We start from the raw sequence: 25,596 nt of genomic DNA, 5'->3' as shown, positions 1-25,596 counted from the left end.
ATCTCCATAATGGCTTTATGGCTTTTTTTTTTTTAATGGCTGTACTCGTTTATATTCCAACCAATAGTGTACAAGTGTTTTCTTTGATGTAATGGCTGTACTCGTTTATATTTTTTCATAATGGCTGTACTCGTTTATATTCCAACCAATAGTGTACAAGTGTTTTCTTTGACCTACATCCTCGCCAACACTTGTTATCTTTAGTTTTTTTGATAATAGCCATTTAGGGTGAGGTGATATCTCATTGTGGCTTTAGTTTGCATTTCCCTGATGATTAGTAATGTTGAGCATTTTTTTTTTCATATACCTATTGGGCATTTGTAGGTCTTCTTTTAATAGACATTTAATAAATGTGCAAATAGAGGCAAAAATGGCATCTTCTGCAGTGAGAGAAGAAAGTCAATAGATCCTCTAAGGGACAGAATGTGTTACCATATCCACAGACAAGAACAATTTTTTGCATTGCCATCATTTATATATAAGAGACGAAGTTGTGAAATAGCCCCCATGGAATCAGAATTAGAGAAACCGGAAGATTGTCGTCTAATCAATGCACCATTTTCCAGCAAAGCGCAATTTTTTTTCTCTCTACAAACGAAACTCTTAGAACGGGTAGACTACACTATCTGTCGTTCCCATGTATGGAAGAATAAAAATGGTCACAATTTATTTGCAGCTCCTTACATCAAGAGATGGAGTCCATTGGCCGGGCGCGGTGGCTCATGCCTGTAATCCCAGCACTTTGGGAGGCTGAGGCGGGTGGATCACGAGGTCAGGAGTTTGAGACCAGCCTGGCGAGCACAGTGAAACCCCGTCTCTACTAAAAATACAAAAAATTAGCTGGGCATGATGGCGGGTGCCTGTAATCCTAGCTACTTGGGAGGCTGAGGCAGAAGAATCGCTTGAACCTGGGAGGTGGAAGTTGCAGTGAGCCAAGATCGCGCCACTGCACTCCAGCCCGGGCGACAGTGCGAGACTCCATCTTAAAAAAAAAAAAAAAAAAAAAATTAAACACAATAAAATGGAGTCGATTTTCTTACTCCTTAAATCTAGACTGGTCTTGTGACTTGTTTTGATTAATAAAATGTGGCAGACATGGCCTTGTGCAACTTCTGAAGATAGTCCCCAGGAGGTCCTGCAGCTTCCACTCTTGCTGTCTTAGAAAGTTGCTGCCCTGTGAATAAGCCTAAGCTACCCTGCTGGGAAGACCACATGGGGAGGACCAAGGTGCTCCAGCCAAGACTCTGCCAACCACCAGATATGTCAGTAAGGCCATCTTATACCATCCAGTCCTGTCCAAGCTGTCAACTGACTATAGCCAATAAGTGAGTCTAAGTGAGAGCAACAGAGGAGATGTCTCCCTGAACCTAAGTGGAATTATGAACCCACAAAATTGTGAATGAGTAACTCATTTTTAAGCCACTAACTTCTGGGGTAATTTGTTATTCAGCAAATGTGGTAACTGATATATGATTTCACTAAATGGCACCTTAATTTTTCCAATTCTTCATACCCCAAACTTTAGAGTTACCTTCCCTATTCTCCCTTTTTCATATCCAGCATCTGACTTATTAGCAAGTACTCTCAGCTCTTCCTCCAAAATATATGCCAAACCTGAGTATTCTTTTTGCTGCTTTGGTTTGTTCTAAGGGTTTTGTCTTTTTAAAAAATAAAAATAAAAACTTTTATAAAATGGAAACAGAAATACTATCATTTTAGCTTTAAATATACATATTTTTATTATATTTATAATGGTTACAATGTTGTACTATAATTAATTGTATAAATGTATTTTCCCCAAGTCTATAAGCAGTTTAAGGGCAGTAGCCACACCGTCCTCATTCAAGCACATCACATATTATTTTTGTAGTGGTAGTACTATGCTAGGTACATAGTAGGCTCTCAAGGAATCTCTACTAAATAAATGAGTGGAAATGAAAGATAATAAAATAGCAGTTAAAGGTCTTATTAACCCATTTATGCTGGAGGTCGTAATTTTTTGAATTTTTGCATGAGTGAAAAATCAGACCTTGATGATGAGCTTGAGCAGTGGGATATAAATAACTCCCACATGTGTAGTGTTCCAATGTTTTATGCATTTTCTTGACATTGATTTTCCTAAGACTAATAGTGTTATCCTATTCCTAGAAAGCCTCTGCATACTCTTAGGTATATTCTTATTTCCTCTTGTAGCTTTTGGTAGTTTTTTGAGTATGTATTTCTCTGCTACACAGATTCTATACTCCTTGAGTGATTCACCCTTGTATCTCCTATGTCACTGAGTGTAGTACTTTATACAGAGTAGGTGTTAATGAATATTTCTTGAATATCACTGAACTCTCTAAACTCAGTATTGAAGTGGAAAGCTTCATTGAAAGGATGAAAAATATTTTCCAAAGATTTGAATGTCCATATTAAAAATATGAAAGACATTTCAGCCAAATACATACATTTACATACATGCAAAAAAAAAAAGAAAGCAAGCAAACCAAGCAATAAAACCCAAAAAAGCAAACGATTTTTTTTATCAGAGAAAAATAAACTTTTTAGAACATCAAGCTTTAAAAAAAAAAAAAATGCCAAATACATGTCCTTAAATGGTGTGTTTTGTCTTCTCATCTCATTTCCTCATCTCCTAAAATGTTAGTGTTAAGAATTCATTTCACTATTATTGGAATGTTAGACTTTTGCACTTTTGGAAATATCTAGTAAATTCTGAAAATTGGAGATATGAATTAATTTACTTTTTGCACAGCATGATTACCTCTTCTTAAGAAAGATACGAGTATAAAAATTCTTTTAAAAAGCCTGGTCAATGCCATACTTTCTTGTGATAGAAACAGAATCGCATATAGTATATATTTTTAAGAGTGCATTGTTATCTCTGAAATGTAATTTCCCCAAATCACAAAACTTATAGTTTCAATTATCTTGGAAGTACCCATCTTTTAACTATGTGAGCTTCTGCAAAGCACCACAATGTCTGTAGAAGTGGAATTCCTACCCAAATATCTGTTCTCCTGGAAGGCTGAACAGGCTTTCCAAGGACTATACTAACACAGAACTTAAGACAATCAATATGTTGATTCTTAGCTTCCAAGTGCACTCTTCACTATAATTAATTTTAAAAGTTTATGACTCTTCTGTGATGGAGTACAAGCTTTCTCATCTTATCTCCTCGCCATTCACAATCTCATTTTTCCTTCCTTACAAAGGCATACATCCTGAATTGGTGTGTTGTCTCAGGTATAAAATCCAACTCAGGGACAAAGGAACATTACACTTATTGAGATTGATGTTGAGAATGTAGATGACTCTGGTGACCCAGTAACGGACACATCCTTTTGTAAGATGTGGCAGTTTCCAATTCTTAGCTTTCAAAAAGTAAGTAAATAAATACAAGGAGCTCCTACTCAAACTGTTAACTGATTGATCTGTGTAAGTTTTGTCACCTAACTTAGAAAGACTTGACATTGCTCTCACAAAAGGTCTTCTGTTCCCAGCTTTTATGTGAATACATTTTTCAGTGCTTACATTCAGAAAATAGGAATAAAATTGTTGTATTCTAGCTGTAAGAAATTTTCATTCAGATACATGAGCTAATCTTTTCTTTAAGTGATCACCTATTTGAATAAGATAAGCTCATTAATACAATTTTATTTTTAGGTTTAAAAGTGGTCTATGATATATGTTATTTTGATTGTATACTAATAATAACTATAGTAACTCAATTCAGAAAAAATATTTTAATCCTTACAGCCTCATCACTGTTATATACTGTTATGTATGGCTGATATAAACTGTTAAATTTCATATACACATATGATAGGGTTATAAATAAAATAATTTTAAGCTTAAAACATTTTAAATAAAATTTGTTGAATTTGAACAGAAGTATCAAGAACTAGTTTGAGAACAAAAAGAAAAATGTAACACTTCTGACTGTTAAAGAAAAATTATTCGTATGTTTTTAAAGTGGATAATCGGTATCAAATTGCTGTGAAATAATTCAGAGGAAAAAGGGAATCCGTTGTGTGAAAAAACACATGCTTTGGGGCTTCAGTAAAAATTTGAGAGTTCCTTAGCACAAGGACTGCATCTTACTCAACTTTATGTTCTCATGCCTAGCAAAGGGTCTGATGCACATTGTAGAAAGCATTTCAAAAACCTCTCCTCATGAGCGTCATCTGTTTCCTACTGCTCAAGTCTGGCCAGCCTGCCAGTGCTAGACAACTGTGTCAGGAGATCACTGCCATGCCTGAGCTCAATCTGTTCCTTCCCCCTGCAACCCTGGAAACTTGATCTTCTATGAACCTTGTCACTGATTTTTGTATTTCTTTGATTTTTCTCCAGTAGCATTATTTGCAATGTTGTGCAAAAACCAAAACCAAACCCTCGCTTTAAGTGCTTGCTGGATAAGTGAAAATGGGTAAATAAAAATAAATAAGTGCATGAAGGAATAAATAAATGACAAACATGAGAATCTTTAAAGGAACTTAGTAAAATGATATTTTCATAACTCAGCCTTAAGCTGGTTTATGAAACATATAAGTCATCCCAGAGCCAGCTTTTTAAAAATTCTGTGGTTTTATGTTGCATGGTTTCCATCATGTCTCACTGTTGTAAAGACTGCATTTCAGAAGAAGCTAGATCACGCAACTCCAATTCAGTTTTACAAAATTAATGCAATTAGGGTGAGGAGAGAGATGCTGAGGCTGTAAAATGAATTTAAAATGTTTTTTTTTAAAACTAGGAAAAAATTTCCAAGATCTGCTTAACAACTACAACAAAAATCACATAGGAGGTGGGAGAGTGAAAATAATCACTAGTTTGTATTTTATCATTCAGTGGTTGATTAAAAACACATTTTCCTGAAATTTGTATTCTTTGCCTAGCAGAGAACCATGCACGTTGTTGTAGTAAATAAGTTTGTTTTTACTTGCCACCACAATATTAGTATTAATTTGGAAAAAAATTTAAAAAAATATTTCTTTAAATGTACTATATAATACAGTACAGCATATACAATAGTTGCAGAAATGAGATGAAGGAAATCAGTCTCTTGTAGCAATCAGAGAAATCAAGACTAATCAGGTGGAACTACTTTATTTCATTTACTTTTTCAGGACTATTATATTAGAAAATAAATGGCAAGAGAAGAATTGATAGGACCGTCAAGATTAGCCAGTTTTCTTAGTAAAATGATTGTGCACAGAATGATCCATAAAACATTGATTTAAGAATAAATATCTATATAGGAATTTTTAAATTAAAAAACTATGCCCTATGAGATTATTATAATAAAATCTGTAAGCTTTGGGAAATCTAAAGAAGAAAAAGTACCTCAATCTGGAACAAGAGAAAAGGAAATGTTGGCTTTGGGTACTCTGTACAAATTGAATGCAAAACCATTAACTTTCATCAGTGGAAGATTCTATTTCACTGTATTTCATTGGGATCAAAGGTACATGCAAACCTTAGTTATTTGTGTCAAAGATGGCTTGTGAGAAGATTTTAAATGTAATGATAATGGTTGTCAAACTTAGGAGCCTTGGAAAAATTGTTAAGTCAGTGGTATTTATTTTTGGGAGCTGGTCACAATCCCAAAAGACACAATCCTGAATACCATAATTCCAAATTTCCAAATCCTAAAAAATCAAAATGCTGAAAATATAATTCTGGAAAAAATAATTTTAACATTCCTTAAAAGAGACTTACTTTTTTTTTAAACAGGGTTTTGGTCTGTTGCCCAAGCTGGAGTGCATTGGTGTGATCATAGCTCACTGCAGCCTCAAACTCCTGGGCTCACGCGACCCTCCCACCTCAGCCTCCTGACTAGCTGGGACTACAGGTGTGTGCCACTACATTGGCTAGCTGTTTACTTACATTTTTAAAAGGGCATGTATATGAGAAACATATGAAAACACAATAGAACACTTAAATAGGCTACTTGACACAATGAAATAGGCACTAATAATACATGTATTTTTGTAAGCATAAACAGATACACTAATGACAGTCACACAGGCATAACATTGATGAACAGACAAACCATATTTAAAAATACATAGGTCAAAAACTGAAATGTATAAATGCATATCACAATGGATGGTAACTGTGTCCACTGAGCTTTGTAACTGCAAGTCATCTGAAATATTGCGATGGACACCTGAGACTTTTGACAAGATTGATCAAAAACCACTATGGGTACAACTACATTATCACCACACCAGTAGCTTAAAGAGCCAAGATCTTGAGAAATTTTATCTTTTACAAATTCAGATGAGCAAAAAGGACATCTCTTCATTTACTGTGGAAATTTTAATGTTTTTATGTACATGCACAATGCTTACACACAGTAACATTGTGATAATGCACTTTTAAGGAGGCAAATTTCTAAAATACATAAATCAGAACTCTGTAAAAGTCTACACAATTTATACCTCCAGTATTGGAAATGATGCAAAGATAAAATACGTAACATAGTAAATTATAAAACAATAATGCTGACAATCTGAAATAGTGGGGAAAAAGTAAAAAAAGAAAAAAACTAAAAAGAAATTTTGACACATGAAAAAGTGTATTACAGGGACAGATTGCATAGAGATAGTTCATAGGAGCTGGCCAACTTTCACCTAGTTAACAGTTAACCATATTTTGAAGTCTTACATCACAATGAATATCTGCTTTTTTCTTTTAGGACATGGTTCTCCTTGGATAATATGTTCACATTCATTTTCTATGTGGTGCTGCTCTTTATGCAACTCTTCTGATTTGATATACATTGATATTGTGTCTGGAATTGGTTCCTTCCGGTGGGTTCTTGGTCTCCCTGACTTCAAGAATGAAGCTGCAGACCTTTGCGGTGAGTGTTACAGCTCTTAAAGATGGTGTGTCCGGAGTTTGTTCCTTCAGATGGTCAGATGTGTTCAGAGTTTCTTCCTTTTGGTGGGTTGCTGGTCTAGCTAAACTCGAGAATGAAGCTGCGGACCTTCACAGTGTGTTACAGCTCATAAAGGTAGTGCAGACCCAAAGAGTGAGGGGCAGCAAGATTTATTGTGAAGAGCAAAAGAACAAAGCTTCCACAGCATGAAAGGGGACCTGAGTAGATTGCCTCTGCTGATTGGTGGCCAGCTTTTATTCCCTTGTTTGGCCCCACCCACATCCTGCTGATTGGTCTATTTTACAGAGCACTGATTGGTCCATTTTACAGAGTGCTGATTGGTGCATTTTTACAGAGTGCTGATTGGTGCGTTTACAATCCTTTATCTAGACACAGAGCACTGATTGCTGCATTTACAGTCCTTTAGCTAGACAGAAAAATTCTCTAAGTCCCCTCTAAACCCAGGAAGTCCAACTGGCTTCACTTCTCAATATAAGCATTCCCTATTTAATTTTCCCATCTTCTTGGGATGCTTCTATGTTGTTTTGGCTTTGTGGACATCCATTCTGCGTGCAATACAGAACACAAATTTGGCAAAAACAGTACTAGTGATCAAAGAGCAACACTGTTGCATAAGTGTCTTCTTATCCTACTATGCACATAATTATTTTCAAACTAGTCGGTAACTTAGCTGGCTTCTTCAGGCAAATGCAGCTTTAATTTATTCAAAGCCCTGGAATGTCATCAGCTGGAAGGAATGCCAACACAGGCAAATAAGACATTTTTAAACTGACGTTTTCATTCTTGCCGTGTTGTGCAGGCAATCTACTCATTTGAATTTTTCTCCAAATGCATTGAGCTGAATGGAAAAAACAAACTTTCTTGGTAACACCCTGAAATTCACTCTTGGAAATCTTGATTGCACCTAATTCCAAATCTGTCATTATAGTTTGGAGATTCAATTAAAATCCGTTTTCTTCTTTATAAAGACAATAACAAGGTAATAGTTCTGCTTAACATGATGTGACTTTCCTGTGATGTGATTTTCCAAATTTAAAATGTTTAGAATTTTAGATGATAGGGATTTAGATTTTAGAGATTTTGGTCTTTTAGGATTTCAACATTCCGGATTATGGCACTCAGTATTGTGTCTTTCGATATTATGATCCAAACCCTTTAGCTTCATAAAAAAACTGTGAAACCCAGCTTTTTCTGTGCATTAAATTTTTTTTCAAGGTAGAGTTTCTTACATTAAAAGAATTTTTTATAACAAAAAATGTGTGATGGAGAAATTTTTGAAGAGGACATCTTTATCTAATCATTTCTAGTAAGCAAACTTTCTCTACTACGTCAAGATCTAAACAAACACACAAATATGGACAACAGGGAAAGAACCCATTGACCTACCAAGAAAGGCTGCCAACAGAATTTTGAAGGCTTGCCAAGATGCTTTTATGGAGGTAGAATGAATGAGATTCCGTAAGTGCAAAATAACCCTTTTAAGACTACCCAGAAAGTAATATAAGGGCAATAGTTATATAAGATTCAGTGAGGACTACCAGAACATTGCAAAGAAATGTGAATTTTATCATTCAAGGAAAAATAATTTTATTGTAAGATATAATCTTTGTTTTTATAGTCAAATAGAAACATTCATGCCTTAATGCAAAGTTTGGTAAAAAGAACTAAAGAAGACACCATAGAAGATTTTAACAAACAATGAACTCATAAGGTAAAAGATTTGTCGTGAAATAATGATTGATTTAGTTGTTTTCTAAAATATTTCTAGTGCCTATAAGATGTTGAAGGAGACTTTGATCATAAAGTGTGTTCTCTGAGGAGCTGCTATTTTTTATTTTTATATTTGTTAGAAGTGAATTGTCCTGCTAATTCTTTAACATAAAATATCTTACATGATTAAATATTTTAAAAAGTGATTAAGACAGAAGGATATGTACTGGGATTTATTTTTGGATCTTTGAAGTAGCAAAGGGTAGCAGAACTCCTTAATCCATAGAGTGGTTATTTGGCTGTATGATGACTCTTGTATTTACTCCCTGAATTACCCTTTCCACTAAACAGTATTAATGAGACGTTAGTAGGCTATAGAAAAAAATACTTCTGATCTACTTAGAAATATTCATGAGGTTTTCTCCTAGTGCATTCACATCAAATTTTATTTTTTAAAGCCGCAAGTATTTTTATTTGATGATTCATAAGTAAGATGGAGGCTGGCAGGTGGAAATCACCAGCAGGAAAATAAAATTCTTTGGCTAAGCTGATAACTGCTGCTGTCCTCCTCTGTATGGACTCTCCTGCTGAAGACTCATGGAGGCTTATTTCAAGTCTTCTTTAATTCATTGCCTACATGTTCAAATGGAGTTGGTACTGTGACTCATGGCTTTCTGTGCAAGAATGAGATTTGTACCTCTACAAATCTTCTACACCTTCATCTAGTAAACACTTACGCTACAGGTCTTATCTCAAATCTATTACTATATGCAACTATTTAAAAATGTTAAAGGAAAACATAAGCAAGCCATTTAAAAATGTTAAAGGAATATATACACTGATATGGTTTGGCTGTGTTCCCACCCAAATCTCATCTTGAATTGTAGCTCCCATAATCCACATGTGTCATGGGAGGGACCCAATGGAAGGTAAATAAATAATGGGGGTGTGTTTTTCCCATGCTGCTCTTGTGATAGTGAATAAGTCTCATGAAATATGATGGTTTCATAATATAAAGGGCAGTTCCCCTGCGCATGCTCTCTTGCCTGCCACCATGTAGGGCCTTTGCTCCTCTTTTGCCTTCTGCCATGATTGTGAGGCCTCTCCAGCCATGTGAGGCCTCTCCAACCATTTAATGGACAGTGAGTCCATTAAATCTATTTTTCTTTATAAATTACCCAGTCTTAGATATTTCTTCATAGGAGTATGAAAACGGACGAGTAGATACATATAGATACACATACATGTATACATAAAGCCATTTCAAGAGACTTTGCTTCCTGAAGTTTGTAAATGTAAACAAATGTATTGTGCCATCATTTAGGTTCCTACGTTCCTCACTAACATAGAAACAATATCTAAAATGGGTACTTATGTGTTTATTAAAAATATAGTATAAATATGGCTACTGGAAAAAAGTCAGTGAAAGATGTATTTTGAGGCCACTACTCTATGTCTCTTGCTCTTCTCTTGTACGCATTTGATATTGCACAAAAACTAAAACTTTGGACTCCTTTGATTAAAGGCAAGGTCAAGTAATTCTGCTGGTTCTACCTCTCCTCCCATTTCTTTTTCTTTCTTTTTTTTTTTTTTTTTTTGAGACAGAGTCTGGCTCTGTTGCCCAGGCTGGAGTGCAGTGGCCAGATCTCATCTCACTGCAAGCTCCACCTCCAGGGTTCACGCCATTCTCCTGCCTCAGCCTCCCAAGTAGCTGGGACTACAGGCGCCTGCCACCATGCCCGGCTAATTTTTTGTATTTTTTAGTAGAGACATGGTTTCACCGTGTTTGCAGGATGGTCTCGATCTCCTGGCCTCGTGATCCGCCTGCCTCTGCCTCCCAAAGTGCTGGGATTACAGGCATGAGCCACCACGTCCGGCCCCATTTCTTTTTTCTTTCTTTTTTTTTTTTTTTTTTTTTTTGAGTTTTTTGAGATGGAGTCTCGCTCTGTCACCCAGGCTGGAGTGCAGTGGCCGGATCTCAGCTCACTGCAAGCTCCGCCTCCCGGGTTTATGCCATTCTCCTGCCTCAGCCTCCGGAGTAGCTGGGACTACAGGCGCCCGCCACCACGCCCGGCTAGTTTTTTTTGTATTTTTTTTAGTAGAGACGGGGTTTCACCGTGTTAGCCAGGATGGTCTCGATCTCCTGACCTCATGATCCACCCGTCTCGGCCTCCCAAAGTGCTGGGATTACAGGCGTGAGCCACTGCGCCCAGCGACGTTACAAGCCCCATTTCTTAAATGAAAGGATGTACTCATATAAGGTGCTGTTTAGTAAAATGGTGCCATGAATTCAGCATGAAATGTCTGGGCAAGTGTTTTTCAAGTTCTTACATATGTACTATATTTCCCTTCCTCCTTTTCCCTCCTCAGCCTCAATCCCCATCACCCAGTGTTTCATAAGGTTTTACTTTCTGTAGCTTATACTGTAAAACCAGGAGTTCCCTTCCTCCTCTCCCAAGTATAACCTTGTCTAATAATATTAAGTACACCTTCCCTAGTTATACATACCTCCCTGGAGATTTTGATCTGTAATTCTTTCTCTCCTTCATCTTCCTTGAGCATTTTTTGTCTAGTGGAATATTTGGTGGCAAAGCTCTCATTCTGGAAAAAGGTTAGCCATGCAAACATAGAAGAAATAAGCCAACAATGGTAAACATAGTTAATGCACGTAGTTAAGTCTTCTAAACATGTCTCTTGAATGATGTCCCATTTTGCTTTTTCAAACTAGGAATCAACAAAATGGAGGAACATTTGAGGTTTGTTAAGAAATTTCCCTTGTTAGCCGTAGAACTAAGATATTTCTAAATGAAGAAGGCCATAGTGGGCCATAAACGATGTGCCTTTCTAGAATCCCAAAATGGCTTATTGATTGAATTATATAGAGAGATTTAATGGAACTGTGGTTGAAAAATGCTTTTAGGCCGGGCGCGGTGGCTCAAGCCTGTAATCCCAGCACTTTTGGAGGCCGAGACGGGTGGATCACAAGGTCGGGAGATCGAGGTCATCCTGGCTAACACAGTGAAACCCCGTCTCTAATAAAAATACAAAAAACTAGCCGGGTGTGGTGGCGGGCGCCTGTAGTCCCAGCTACTCGGGAGGCTGAGGCAGGAGAATGGCGCGAACCCGGGAGGCGGAGCTTGCAGTGAGCCAACATCGCGCCACTGCACTCCAGCCTGGGGGACTGAGCGAGACTCCGTCTCAAAAAAAAAAAAAAAAAAAAGAAAAGAAAAGAAAAATGCTTTTAAAGTCTTTGATCACTGGGATATCAATGGAACAAATGGGTTAAAACATTTTCAGAATTTAATCATTTACTTAGGTAACAGGGTTGGGGGTAAATGGCGGGAGAGAAGGGGAGGGCTGGGGCATTAATGAATAGTACTCGGTGTAAAAAGAAAAATTGACCAATAACATCTGTACTGTTTAACAGGCAGGCATATATTGTTGTGCAGGTTTTACATTGCACAATTCTTGGCGGGCGGGGGGCGGGGCATTCACATTTGTAGTCATTATGGGTTCCTTTATCTAGAATGCTCATTTTCTAGCAGATGTTGGTATATTGCCTTGAGAAACTGTTAGATTCCTCCAATTTTTGGAAAGATGCCTTTGGGAAGTTGAAGGATTACCTGATTACTGTTAGAGAATCCTGCTACCAATACATACTTGTCTTGTGTAATTTGGACAAAATATAATATTCCTGAATCTTAGATTCCTTGTTTGTAAAATGTTTAAAATATATCTAAATGTAAGAATTGTTGTAGCATGTGAGTATATATGAGTATATGAATGTGGCCGTCACAGCAGCTGTAAGTGGAAGATATTATAAATATTGTTAAAACATTCTGATGTTTTGTTTTAAGCTGATATTTTTTCTTTATGCTGACTTTACAATGAGTTTTAAACATATACTTGAGTTTATTATTGGTATATAACTACTGATAGAAATCTGATGAAAAACACTAATAGCAGTTTATAAAAGATTTTTTTCAATATGAACTTTTTGTTTCCATTGTGAGAAATTGAATTTCAAAATGTAATTATTAAATGTATGCCTGAGTTTCAAATGTTTTTCTGTATCCAGCTAATTAAAAATATTATTATGTAATAATAGTTAAATGTCATGTTCACCTTGTTAGAAAGAAGGCCTTCAAATCAATATTATCATGATTACCATTTATTTAGCATCTTCAGTATGCAAGGCATTTATAAAATCTGTAGAAATTAATTTTCTCTAAATGCAACAAGTTTTATGACCGACACTCACTTTCTGTAAAAGATGACTTGGTTGGCAGAAGAGGAAACAGTTTCTTCAGACCTTCCCGCCCCAGTCAGCCCTGGTGACATTGCATATCAGGTAAACCCCCAATCCCTGGCCACATTTGATTGGTTCAAGATGGAATGTGACCCAAGTTGAGACAATCAGACTCAGTCTCTTGAAAACTTAAACTCAGAGCCCCACTGATGGAATTCGACAATAATGAATATTCTCCCTGTAAGTTAAGAGAGAGTTGGAGACAGGAAACTCAACTCACTTGAAAGCTGCTATTATGGAGAAACAAAAACAACAACAACAACAACAAAAAAACTGCTTTGCAGAAGATGGCCTGGAAAAGTAGAGAAGTTGCCTGAGAGAGGGACAAATCAGCTTTAAGGGTTTTTCATTTTTTTATTAGGGCCTAAATATACTTTCTGTATTTGTAACTCTAAGATAACCTTGTATACTCTTCTAAATTCCCCATTCCACTTGAACTTGAATGGTGGATTTCTATTACTTTCAAATGAAAAATACTTAAGATATTTGCGTTGTTTCAAGGAAGATTTAATACAGTTATTTCCTGAACAACAATAACAAAAGCCTTTTGTTGAGCCACTGTCCTTCCAGTGAGACACACACACACACACACACACTCACACACATACACACTCTTTCCCAATCAGTTGAAGAGGATCATGGAGTCAGGTACCACTTTCTTTTTTTCATTTCTTCTCTTCTCTTTTCTTGTCTTTTCTTTTTTTTTTTTTTGCGAGGGAGTTTCGCTCTGTCGCCCAGGCTGGAGTGCAGTGAGCCGGGTTCACACCATTCTCCTGCCTCAGCCTCCCGAGTAGCTGGGACTACAGGCGCCCGCCACCACGCCCGGCTAATTTTTGTATTTTTAGTAGAGACGGGGTTTCACCATGTTAGCCAGGCTGGTCTCCATCTCCTGACCTCATGATCTGCCCGCCTCAGCCTCCCAAACCGTGCCCAGCCCTGTGGCAGATACCACTTTCTTTCCTCCTTCTTGCATAGGGATATGAATGAAACTGATTACATCGTCTAGGAGATGGACTCTCAGTGAATATCTTTCTAGTGGCTTCTGGTTCTTCCCAACACGCAATTTGGAAGACCATTAGGAATAATTTCTAGCCATTTTAGATTAATTTCCTCTGGATAAGGAACTAGAAAATAGGATGATGGTCCCATTTTCCCAGAGGTACCTAGAATAGGTCTTGTGTGGCAGTCTTTATAAGGCACATGATAAAACTTCATAATTTTGCTGAGTAGAAAAAGTAGTATGAAAAATGTCTTTTACATCCATAAGAATTGAAAATTTTGAGCTGATGATTCTCTTCTGGATTACATTGTATTTGTGGGATTCATTATGTTTTTTCCTTTATTAATTAATGAGGAAATTGATCAAATCTGGTAGTATAACACTGAGCATTCCAGCACCCTATGAAACCTACCTTGCTATCCTTGTGGGAAATTTCTTAAGGTTAAAAATTTGATTATGGGAATAATAAAATTAGGAAGACTCTTTAAATAACAAAATTGTAGACAATGGAAGAAGGCTGAATCCTACCAATAAAATAGATTTTGGCACTTCTTGGAATTCATATGGAAAAACACTGGCTACCATGATAAATAGTGTAAGACGGCGATTTCATTGTATATTATCTCTGATCAAAACCACACGCTATAAAGGCCATATACTGGGTGATCATTTGATTATCCTGTGTCTGAGGATACTCATTTGTCCCCTGTAAAACGAAATACGACTTGTGCATGTGATGGTCATTTAACCTATCACTAAATGCAGCTAATTCTGGATAAAAGAGAGCAGCTGTTTGACATATGCCCCCAAACTTACTGAGGCAGGAAGCAGGACTTTGATTATCCAACTGAAATAGTCAACTAGTCTCTTCTTGTGTTTTGGGTTATAATATGCTGTGCCTTTATCTCCACAAAACAGCCTCATTGTGTTGAGATTGTTTGCCAATTCCTTTCTAGTAAGCCTCATGGTAATGGGATATTATTTTTAATGGGACTTTCAGGACACCAATCAAATTTTGTAAATTATATTTTAATACTTTGGACTTATTTGGCTTTATAAAAAAGAGAACCTAAGGAAATTTGGGGAAAAACTGAAATTTTTCCATTATAAAGACTATTGAAAAATGAATAAATTTATAGAATGATTTGAGGAGGTAAAACAATAACTGATTTAACAATGTTATAACACAAGGAAATGTTGAAGACAGAAATAAGCATGGAACAATTAAGTGGAGAAGGATTTTGTGTACTTCATGAAAACAACAATGAGAATGTAACTCGGTTTTGTAAACAAAAGTTAATGCTTTATAGCCATGACCACATAACATCATTGGGTTCCCTAAACATATTTCAGTATCCCTGCCTTGTTAATTCACATTGCAAACTATTACTAACTTAACTCTGTTGGGGTAAAATATTGAAATTATAGAGGAATTTTAATAAAAGGCAATGTTATGTCTTCCAAATACAGAATAATTCATATTCCTGTAACAGGGCCCCTAATAACTAGAAGTCTGACAGACCTTCTGTAAAGACCAAGAAATGATCAACCATAGTAAGAATCATATTTATATGCAAACAATGTTTCTGAAAGTACTTGATCACAATTTGTCTATTTAAGTAGTTTAATCAACACCCTATATTTCTGCAGTCTTGTTCAAAACTGTAATTTGTATAATCAAACATTGTATGGAGTATAAAGTTAAGCATAAATTCATACCATATAAAGTTTCAATTAGTGGAGATAAATTATTGGGGTTTGCATTAGTTCATTGCCAACAGGCAGAAGAAATAATTGTCAAGGAGAAAGAAAAAAGATGACTTGTTGATTTGTTCAAGGTCATTGAGTAGGTTGGTAATTAAGGCTATTCTTCATCTCTGCTTCTGGTTCTCCAAGAGTGCTATTCTGACACATCATTACCATAAAACCACCCTGCAGTTGACCTCACTCTACAGTTGAGCAATCCTTTTGCTCTCCATAAATATAGAATGCTGATTGTAATTCACTACTAGATATATTAACAGGTCAATTTTATTTCAGTTTTTCTAGCTCCACAAGTATATCTGAATACCACAGAGGTATATTACCCCCAATAATCACTAGGAGTAGAGAATATATCAAATTACAATAATTAGAGATTTAGATGTTAAAAGTTGGGGGTATTGATAAGAGGAAGAGAATATACTCTGATTTTTAAAAAGAGAAAAAATGAAAGAGATAAGGAAAAGAAAAGAGAGAGAAGGCAAGCAAGTAATCAAGCACAAAGTCATGACAAAGAGTTAAAATAAATTTATTTAGCTGGTTAAAAATTAACTGGTATCATAAAACCAATGACAGTCTTCTTTGATAATGTATCAACTCAAACCCAATAAAAATAGTTGAACAGGTCATGCTTCTGCTTTTTTTTTTTTTTTTTTTTTTTTGCCTTTTTATGTAATGCCATTCTTTCATTGTGATGGTGTTACCTGTAGTTGAAAAAAATTTATGGCTAAATAAACTAATTAATGTTAACCATTTTGTCATGTGAAGGGTGAGGATTGTAAATAAACATCAAAAGGAGTAATTGTTCTTTAGATGACGTCTGTTTATAATAGGAGGCATGAGTTATGCAATGCATCTCAAATAAAAGATGTTTTATTACCATCATTGCACGTTACCTGAGTTACTTATATGACCAATGTAAAGTTAGATAAGTAGAGAGAAACAGTCCACACTGGGGATGGGCGCAGTGTCTCACGCCTGTAATCCCAGGACTTTGGGAGGCCGAAGCAGGCAGATCACCTGAGGTCAGGAGTTCAAGACCAGCTTGGCCAGCATGGTGAAACCCCATCTCTACTAAAAATACAAAAATTAGCCAGCCGTGGTAGTGGGCGCCTGTAATGCCAGCTACTCAGGAGACTGAGGCAGGAGAATTGCTTGAACCCAGGAGGTGAAGGTTGCAGTGAGCCGAGATTGCTCCACTGCACTCCAGTCTGGACAACAGAGCGAAGACTCCATCTCAAAAACAATGAAACAAACACAGAAATAGTCCATAGTCCACACTGGGTCTTAGAGGATAATGCATTCTAAGCTACCATGCAAATTAAAAAAAAAAATATTGTTAACCTGTTTCCAAAGGCATAGATCCATGTTTGACTATAGCCAAAAATGCTAGCATAATGTCAGGTATAGCCAGGATTTAGAATAAAACTAAAAACATTATGTGCACACACACACTTGTAATGAGAGAATTATACAGAATATTCATAGTCACTTCTAACTTGAGTATTGTATGACATTCCTAAAATTTTAAAGAATATGTTTGCTTATTTTTTACTGTTAATCTTGCTAGATAATTGGCAAGATAAAAATATTTTTACTTTGAATATATGTCATTAAACATAACATTTCCAGAAATTTTGTTAAGGAAAGAAGATGAGTATAAATGTTTATGGCATGTAAGACAGTAGGACTGTAAGGTTAATAGGCAAATCAAGTTTGCTCTAGGAAAGGAAAGGAAAGAATATTTTGGAAACTATATATATTTTTTAAAGAACTAGAAAAACAAGCTGAAGCTAGCCACTGTACTTAAAGCTATTTATTCCTTTCATTGGTGACTATCACATTCTTTACATTTTTCCCTTTGTTGCAAACTTACAAATTCATGTTCCTTTTTTTAGTATATTTTATATACTAACCTTCTTAGTCATTTAAAGATTTTTTCTGGTAACATGATAGTGATAACTTTATTGTCAATTAATGGAATATATCATACTAACTGATTTTTCAGGCAGTTGACAAAGCAGCAAGTTATAAATATTTTAACCATTTGAGGAGTATTCCTTCTAAAATCTAGTACATAGTTCCCTACTGAAAAGGATATACTGATAAAATATAACTTTTATCGTGTGGGCCAAAAAGATTATGAAGTTGCAGTGGTCTATTTTGTTGTCATTTGACTTTTGGAGTTTTATTTAACTTTCAGTTTTGTGTCATATCTACATGCATAGGTGGATATTCCATCAAGGGCAGGGATCAGTACTCTCAGTTCAGCATGGGGATCTGCACATAGTCAGTGGGTGGTAAATGTTTGTGAGTTATACATTTTGAGCTAAATTGTGTCTCCCAAAATTCATATGTTGAAATCTTAACCCCCAGTACCACAAAATGTGACTGTATTTGGAAATAGGGTCTTTAAAGAGGTAATTAAGTTAAAAACAGGTCATTAACGTGGTTTCTAATCCAGTATGACTGGTGCCCTCATAAAAAGAGGAAATTTGGACACAGACACATACAGAAGCAAGATGATCTGAAGACTCAGGGAAAAGGTGGTCATTGTTCTTTGATCTCAACCTTCTAGCCTCCAGAACCAGGAGAACAAAATTTCTGTTGTTTGAATCAATCACCCAGTCTGTGGTACTTTGCTATGACAACCCTAGAAAGTACTGATAAATGATAATCCCATGTTGCCCTATGAGAGAACAAAGTTTGCCAATAGAATCTTATGCTTTTATTATTCTTATGTTCTTGCTTGCTTGCTTTCTCTCTTTCACTTTCTCTCTCTCTCTCTCTCTCTCTCTCTCTCTCTCTCTCTCTTATCTTGTGCCTTCTTGGTAGGTCTCAAAGTATCAACTATGACCTATTACTTAAAAGTGCTTGAATACTAGAATATTCACTTGATGCAAATAATTAAAACTCTCAAATGCTTTGTGGTGGTTTTTATTTCTGCATTTCAAGTTATATTTTGAACTTTTTTCTATGGAAAGATTCTGAGTAACTGGAGTTATAGCAGCAGAGTTTTATTTGAAGCTCTTTTCTGTACTACCATTATGACTTTGTCACTTTACTTCTCTGTCAAAGGAGACTGGTGATAATACTTTATTAGGGAGCTGTGGGATTCAAATGAAATACTGCATGTGAAAAATTGCTTTGCAGACTTAGTGTAACACAAACACTCATCATCATAACTGGAAGTCTGGCCTCCTGACAAATATCTGTTGACAAGTAAGGATTTGTTGTACTAGTCAGTTTATTGTTAACCAATAATAAATTATTTAAAACACTGATAGCCTTATGTTGAATCAGGTAGCCCTATGTTGTATCAGGACATACATCAAATGTACGTAGTCATTTATTTGAAGATAGAAGAAGACAAGGGCAAGTTCTAAATTCATGTTTTGAAAGGATTGTCTGTAGTTTCTTTGGAATTTTTTAAAAGCTAAAGAGATAAAATGTTTTCTCTTTTAATAATTTTGAATTATATTTTTCCCCTCAATTAAACTTATGTTTTATTTATTTTTGATTAGTTAGCATGACATACCTTTTTTTGTTGTTGTTTTGTTTTTTTGAGACGGAGTCTTGCTCTTGTCACCCAGGGTTGAGTGCAGTGGCTCAATCTCGGCTCAATGCAACCTCTGCCGCCCTGGTTCAAGCTTCTCCTGCCTCAGCCTCCTGAGTAGCTGGGATTACAGGTGCCCGCCACCACGCCCGGCTAATTTTTGTACTTTTTGGTAGAAATGGGATTTTGCCATGTTGGCCAGGCTGGTCTCGAGCTCCTGACCTCAGGTGATCTGCCTGCCTTGGCCTCCGATTATAGGCATGAACCACTGCGCTCAGCCAGCATGACATATCTTTAAAAAAATGTTTTTAAGAGACTGGGTGTTGCTCTCTGCCCAGACTGGAGTGCAGTGGCATCATCACAGGTCACTGAATCCTTGAAATCCTGGGCTCAAGAGATCCTCTCGCCTCAGCTGCCTGAGTAGTTGGGATCACAAGTGTGCACCACCACTAACACCCCCTGTCTAATTTTCTATTTTTTTTTTTTTTTTTTTTTTAGTGACTGGGTCCAACTGTCTTGCCCAGGCTGGTCTCAAACTCCTGGGCTCAAGCAGTCCTCCTGCCTCAGTGCCTCCACGTGCTGGGATTATAGTTGTGAGCCACTGCACTTGACCTGATATATCATTTTTTAATCCTCTTAATTTTTTAAAAAAGTTTTTTATTTTTAAATTGTGGATAAAATTTTATACATTTATCCTATACAACATGATGTTTTGAAGTATACATAGATTGCGGAATAATCTAGTGATATTCTACAGTGGTTCATATGACCACAAATTTATAAAAGTTCAACTGGAATTTTTATTCACAATGGTTAGTTTGGATTTTATTTAATTTGTTGACATACAAGTAATAGATATGACTCAAATGTGAGTATGTTGCATAATGTATCTATTTTCTCTTTTATTGTTATGTTTAAAAGAAGCAATCTGAAAATAAATCAATTAGCCCCAAACTATATCACCAGTGACACCCAGTTTTAAATGCAATTATTTTCAAAGGTGCTGGTGGCTATGACACCCAACAGCTGTCGGTTAGCAGAAGCCTCATGGTAATTAATGCACCTAGTTTCTTTGCCAGATTTGTCTAGCCACTTCATTATTGTCTACTTGTAAAATTCAGTATGATGCTTTGAAAAGAGGTACAGTCTTCATTTTTAGATTAGTTTCTGTTCCAATAACTTTTCAACATATTCCTATCTCTTCTTTTTCATGCTAGTTTCATGTACATGTCACAGCTAAATGTTAGATTCTCACACCTCTGGGTATGTTCTAAACCCTCTCAGTGAACATAGGCTTGATAGGATGAGAGGCTGGCCCTTTAAAAGGACCAAAACCTTAAAAATGACATTAGTCTCTACAGAAACAAAAGGCCTCTTATTGAAAGTTGAAGATGCAAATTTATAGCAAAAGTCTCCTTCAAGTTAGATTTGCATTGGTAATATTCAGATTTGGGGTTTTTAACACCTGTTTTGGAATCTGAAATGTGAGGAGTAGGATGTGTCTTTTTTCTTTTATCTTTCTTACTTTTTTGTGATAAAATATACATAATGTAAAATTTACTATTTTAGCCATATCCTTTTATGAAGTGCTGTTTTTCTCAAATTTTCTGTACTATTAAAAAATCTTTATCTAAATGACAAACAGGGCCTATTCTTTAATCCAGTTAGGTCCCAGGAGATGCTCCGATAAAGACCGATTTTCCTTGTGATCTGGTGAGACCTGCAGAATCAGAATCATACGGAGGATTTCTTTTTTTTTTTTTTTTTTTGAGACGGAGTCTCGCTCTGTCGCCCAGGCTGGAGTGCAGTGGCCAGATCTCGGCTCACTGCAAGCGCCGCCTCCCGGGTTTACGCCATTCTCCTGCCTCAGCCTCCCGAGTAGCTGGGACTACAGGCGCCCGCCACCTCGCCCGGCTAGTTTTTTGTGTTTTTTTTTTTTTTTAGTAGAGACGGGGTTTCACCGTGTTAGCCAGGATGGTCTCGATCTCCTGACCTCGTGATCCGCCCGTCTCGGCCTCCCAAAGTGCTGGGATTACAGGCTTGAGCCACCGCGCCCGGCCCATATAGAGGATTTCAACTGAAATCTTTGTATTCTGAACTCAGCCAATAAATTGCTCCATGCTCCAAACAGATGTTTCCCTTTTAGGTTATTGCACCACTTGTGGACTGTTTTCCTTCCTAGAGGAAATGTCAGCATGGCCTTAAACGAGAAAGCTGCTTCTGAGCATTCAAGAACAGGAGTAGCATTAGCAGTAGCAGGCAGCGAACGTGGAAAAGTGGGATACGTGTTTTCATGAATTTGCAACTCATCCCGTGTTTTAATTTTCCTCTTTTTTATGCCATTTCTTATTTCAGAAGTCACTTGATATATTATGAGAATGAATATTTTTATCTTTAAAAATACTTCTTTGCTGATTATTTAACACGTTTAATACAACAGAGCTTGAGACAAGGACCAGGAGTGCCTGAGACAAGGTCCAGGAGAGCCTGAGATAAGGGCCAGGAGCCTCCCCGATTTACAGCATAGCATATTTGAAGGGTCCCTCCTAAACTGTGCTAGAAAGCAGACATTTTAGAGTCTCACTCTTAAAAAGTTAGACTTTTCATGACACAGAAAGAGGTACTTATTAAGAGAGTATTATTCTCTGAAAAAGAACAAAGATCTGCTAATTCATTGAAAGAGTAAATGTCAAAAAAAACCCTTATATTTCCTTTGTAGTGTTTTGCTTTCTATGAAAAATGATTAAACAAGTCCTCTTTCTGTAGAAAATAAGTCATAGCCTAATACAAATGTGAGTTCCTATTTGCGGATGGTAGTATTATTTTTGTGGCATGTGCGATCACAGTTGTAGGCACTTTTTATTTCCTTCCAAGCATGATGTTGCCATACATATGCCTTGAAAACATAACGTCTCTATCTTTACTGACCAAGCTGATTAGCACGAAAACTTTACATGCCAGTGTGAATGGCGGGGGGGTGGGGATGGGTTGGGGGGGTGAGGGCAAAATTTACCAAAATATGACCATGAGTACATTCTTTTTTAAAGCATCATTTATATATCCTTCAGAAAACTGTCCCTAGACTGAAAAATCAAAGAACCTTATTTTTTATAATATAAATTTTACTTTAATAAAATTTAATAATCGATTTAAATATTATTTTTAAAATATAAATTTTATTTAGTTTTGTTTTTTGGCCAACTGAAGGAAAGTTACACATTTTTCATTCAATTTGTGATAATTTTTTGGAATGCCACCAATATTCAAGACTCTAGATTTATTTACAGACCTACCTGGTGACCGAAAACCCAGTTTAAATTGTTGGTGCAGTCTGGGCAAGCCAAATGGGATGGTGCATGGCTGTAGCCCCAGCTGCTTGGGGATCCTGAGGTGGGCAGAACCATGAGCCTGGGAGACTGAGGCTGCAGTGAGTTGAGATCACGCCCCTGGACTTCAGCCTGGGCAACAGAGTGAGGCCATGTCTCAAAAAAAAAAAAAAAAGTTAGTGAACAAAAATGAATCAGAAATTCAATAATTCAGAATTATATTCTTCCTTTTCTTTTTTCTATTTTTTTTTTTTTAAAAACCAAACCACGGTTTTTAGAGGAAGGAAGGGAGTCAGACACAATAAAACATATTTTAGATCTTATTTGGGAGAAAGAGTAAGGTTTCTGAAACTTAAATTTTTCTGTGCAACGAACTGTCTAAAAGGATGATGGTATGATTAAATGGATGAACTTCTTTATGTATTGGACTTGCCTTATCCTTATGTTTTCTAAAATTGCTACCATCTCTTTTTAAATCTACTAATGGATATAGGATATACAGAAAATTGATTCAAGTTTAAAATGATAGACTAGAAATGAGCCAGAAAAAAGAGATGGGTTGTTAGAATCAGATGGGTGATTCAGAACTCTTTCTATTAATCAGTCTATCAATAAATTATTTAATTGATTAATACATTAAGCAAAATTTACATTGTCTCCTGTGAGTCTGGTGTGATGCTGGACATACAAGGTGAACAGGTGTGATTGTTGTCTTCAACTACGTAGTATCTACAAGGCCCCACATTAAACCATTTACAGATGTTTTCTCCTCTAAGCCTCAATACCGTATCATGAAGAAAGGATTATTGAACCATTTCATAAATAAGGAACTTGAGCTTAGCTCAAGTTAGAGCAGGTAATAAGGAGCTAAGCCAGGTTTTTACTACAGTCTAGCTGTCTCAACTTTAAAACCTCAGGTTCGTGTTACACCTCCTTTGTCTCATTATGTAAAGAAGTAAATTACTAAGCCTTATTGATAAGATGTCTTCAGAGAGGCAGCATAATGTCATGGTTAACATGTACAGGCTCCAAGTTTGGCTTACTGGGTCAAATTCATGCTTTTCTATTTTAGGGCTGTGGCCAAGTTATTGAATTTTCTATTCCTCTCTTTCCTGTTCAGTAGAATGGGAGCATTAATAATGTCTACTTCTGTGAAATGAGAATAATAATTGAACAAGGAGTAAATAAGTTAATAGTTAAGAACACATATTTCGGAGTTAGATGCTGGGTTTTCATTCCAAGCTCTATCACCAATTAGCCAGGTGACCACAAAAGTCACTTTAATCTCTGAGTATTCATGTGTCAATATATTGCTAGACATACAGTGCTGCAAGTATAAGTTAATTTACAGATGTGTATATATGCTGTGGTTTGAATGGTCCCCCAAATTCAAGTGTTGAAACTCAATCCTTATTGAAAGCTGGGGCCTTTTGGGAAGTGATTATAATGGACTAGTGCGTTATAAAAAAAACCTGGAGGGGACTAGCTTAGGCCCTTTTTGCTCTTCTGCCATGTAAGGGCACAGTGTTTGTCCTTCCATTTTTCTACCTTGTGAGGACACAGCAAGAAGGCCACCACCGGACACCCATGCTGGAGCCTCGATCTTGAACTTCCCAGCCTCCAGAACTGTAAGAAATAAGATTCTGTTATTTATAAATTACCCAGTCTGTGGTATTTTGTCATGACAGCACAAATGGACTAAGACAACATATCATTTTAAAAATATTATTCTTAAAAGATTAGGGTGGGGTGGCCAGCTTCTTCATGCACCATGCCAGTGGCACACCTGATCCAACCAATCTTTCATATCCTATGTAAAACACCACCTCCTCAAGCTCATCTATTAAACCTCCTGCACTTCACTGTGGAAGCAGCAACCCATGTTCTCTTTTCCATTGATTGACTGATTGATTGATTGATTGATGAGTCATGCACTGTCACCCAGGCTAGAGTACAGTGGCATCATCTCAACTCACTGCAACCTCCACCTTCCAGGTTCAAGTGATTCTCCTGCCTCAGCCTCCTGCGTAGCTAGGATTGCAGGCATGCACCACTATGCCCAGCTAATTTTTGTATTTTTAGTGGAGATGAGGTTTCACCATGTTGGCCAAGCTGGTCTTGAACTCCTGACCTCAGGTGATCCACCCACCTCAGCCTCCCAAAGTGCTGGGATTACAGGGGTGAGCCACTGCGCCTGGCCAGCAGCCTGTTTCTCCAGGACTCCTCTCTGTGCAGAGAGCTCTTCTCTTTCTTTTGCCTATTAAACTTCCGCTCTGAAACTGAAAAAAAAAATGTTATTCAATTTATTTTTAATCTTATTGTAGAACACCCATTTTTTCAGTGTAGGACTTTTTTTTCATTTTAGGAGATAGATTAAGATTAACCTTTTGTTTTAACAGTCTCCTATTTTTTCTATATTTGTGCTTTGATTTCTATTATACTACCATTCTATGTTGAACTTTTAATCAACTCTTGCATAAACTGTTGAAATAGCCTGGTCTCCTGCCTTGAGTTTTTCTTCCCCTGAATCTATCCAGCATACTACTGCCAAATTAGTCTTTTCAAACACCACTTTCATCATTAATAAGCTAAACAGAACTACTCACATGAGTCATGCTTTCCCAAATCATGAACTTACTTTTCCTTTTACCACTTATTTGAATTTCCTTTCATCTCTACCTCTGTAATTGTGGAGAAAAACTCTCATCTTTGTATTATACTCATGGAATATCTAGGAGTCAAGAGAGTGGTAAATGAGCTAGAGGCAAGAATGAGAACTGCCTTTATTTAGTAAAACATTTCAAGAAATGATTTTGCTTATAGAAAGACCTAAGAGCATGTCAAAGATGAGACCGAGAGATGGGTAGAGGTCAACATATATATATATATAGATGTGGGAAAGGTTGGAGAAAAAAATACTCAAAGTGGGGAGGAAGGGAAATTATAGGCAAGAAAAGGTCTAAGCAATATAACGAATGTCTCAAGCTGTATAAGAGATGATGATAGAATTGAAGGAGGAGAGAAAACATT

At 36.6% G+C, this 25,596-nt stretch overlaps 1 long non-coding RNA gene across 2 annotated transcripts in view; it reads left to right on the top strand.

The window, feature by feature from the left end:
* The window catches only part of LOC105481291 (uncharacterized), a 426,102-nt gene that overhangs the window by 323,756 nt on the left and 76,750 nt on the right, over window positions 1-25,596 (top strand). For both annotated transcript variants that reach the window (XR_011609297.1, XR_986883.2), the window contains 2 exons: window positions 5,734-5,851; window positions 6,701-6,865. This is a non-coding gene — a long non-coding RNA (uncharacterized lncRNA). The remainder of the gene's footprint in view (window positions 1-5,733; window positions 5,852-6,700; window positions 6,866-25,596) is intronic.

The sequence above is a fragment of the Macaca nemestrina genome, chromosome 10, assembly GCF_043159975.1.
Source record: "Macaca nemestrina isolate mMacNem1 chromosome 10, mMacNem.hap1, whole genome shotgun sequence".
In the NCBI taxonomy this organism is placed as follows: Eukaryota; Metazoa; Chordata; class Mammalia; order Primates; family Cercopithecidae; genus Macaca; species Macaca nemestrina.
The sequence above is the reverse complement of the archived record's forward strand: the minus strand, read 5'-3'. Positions and strand labels throughout refer to the sequence as shown.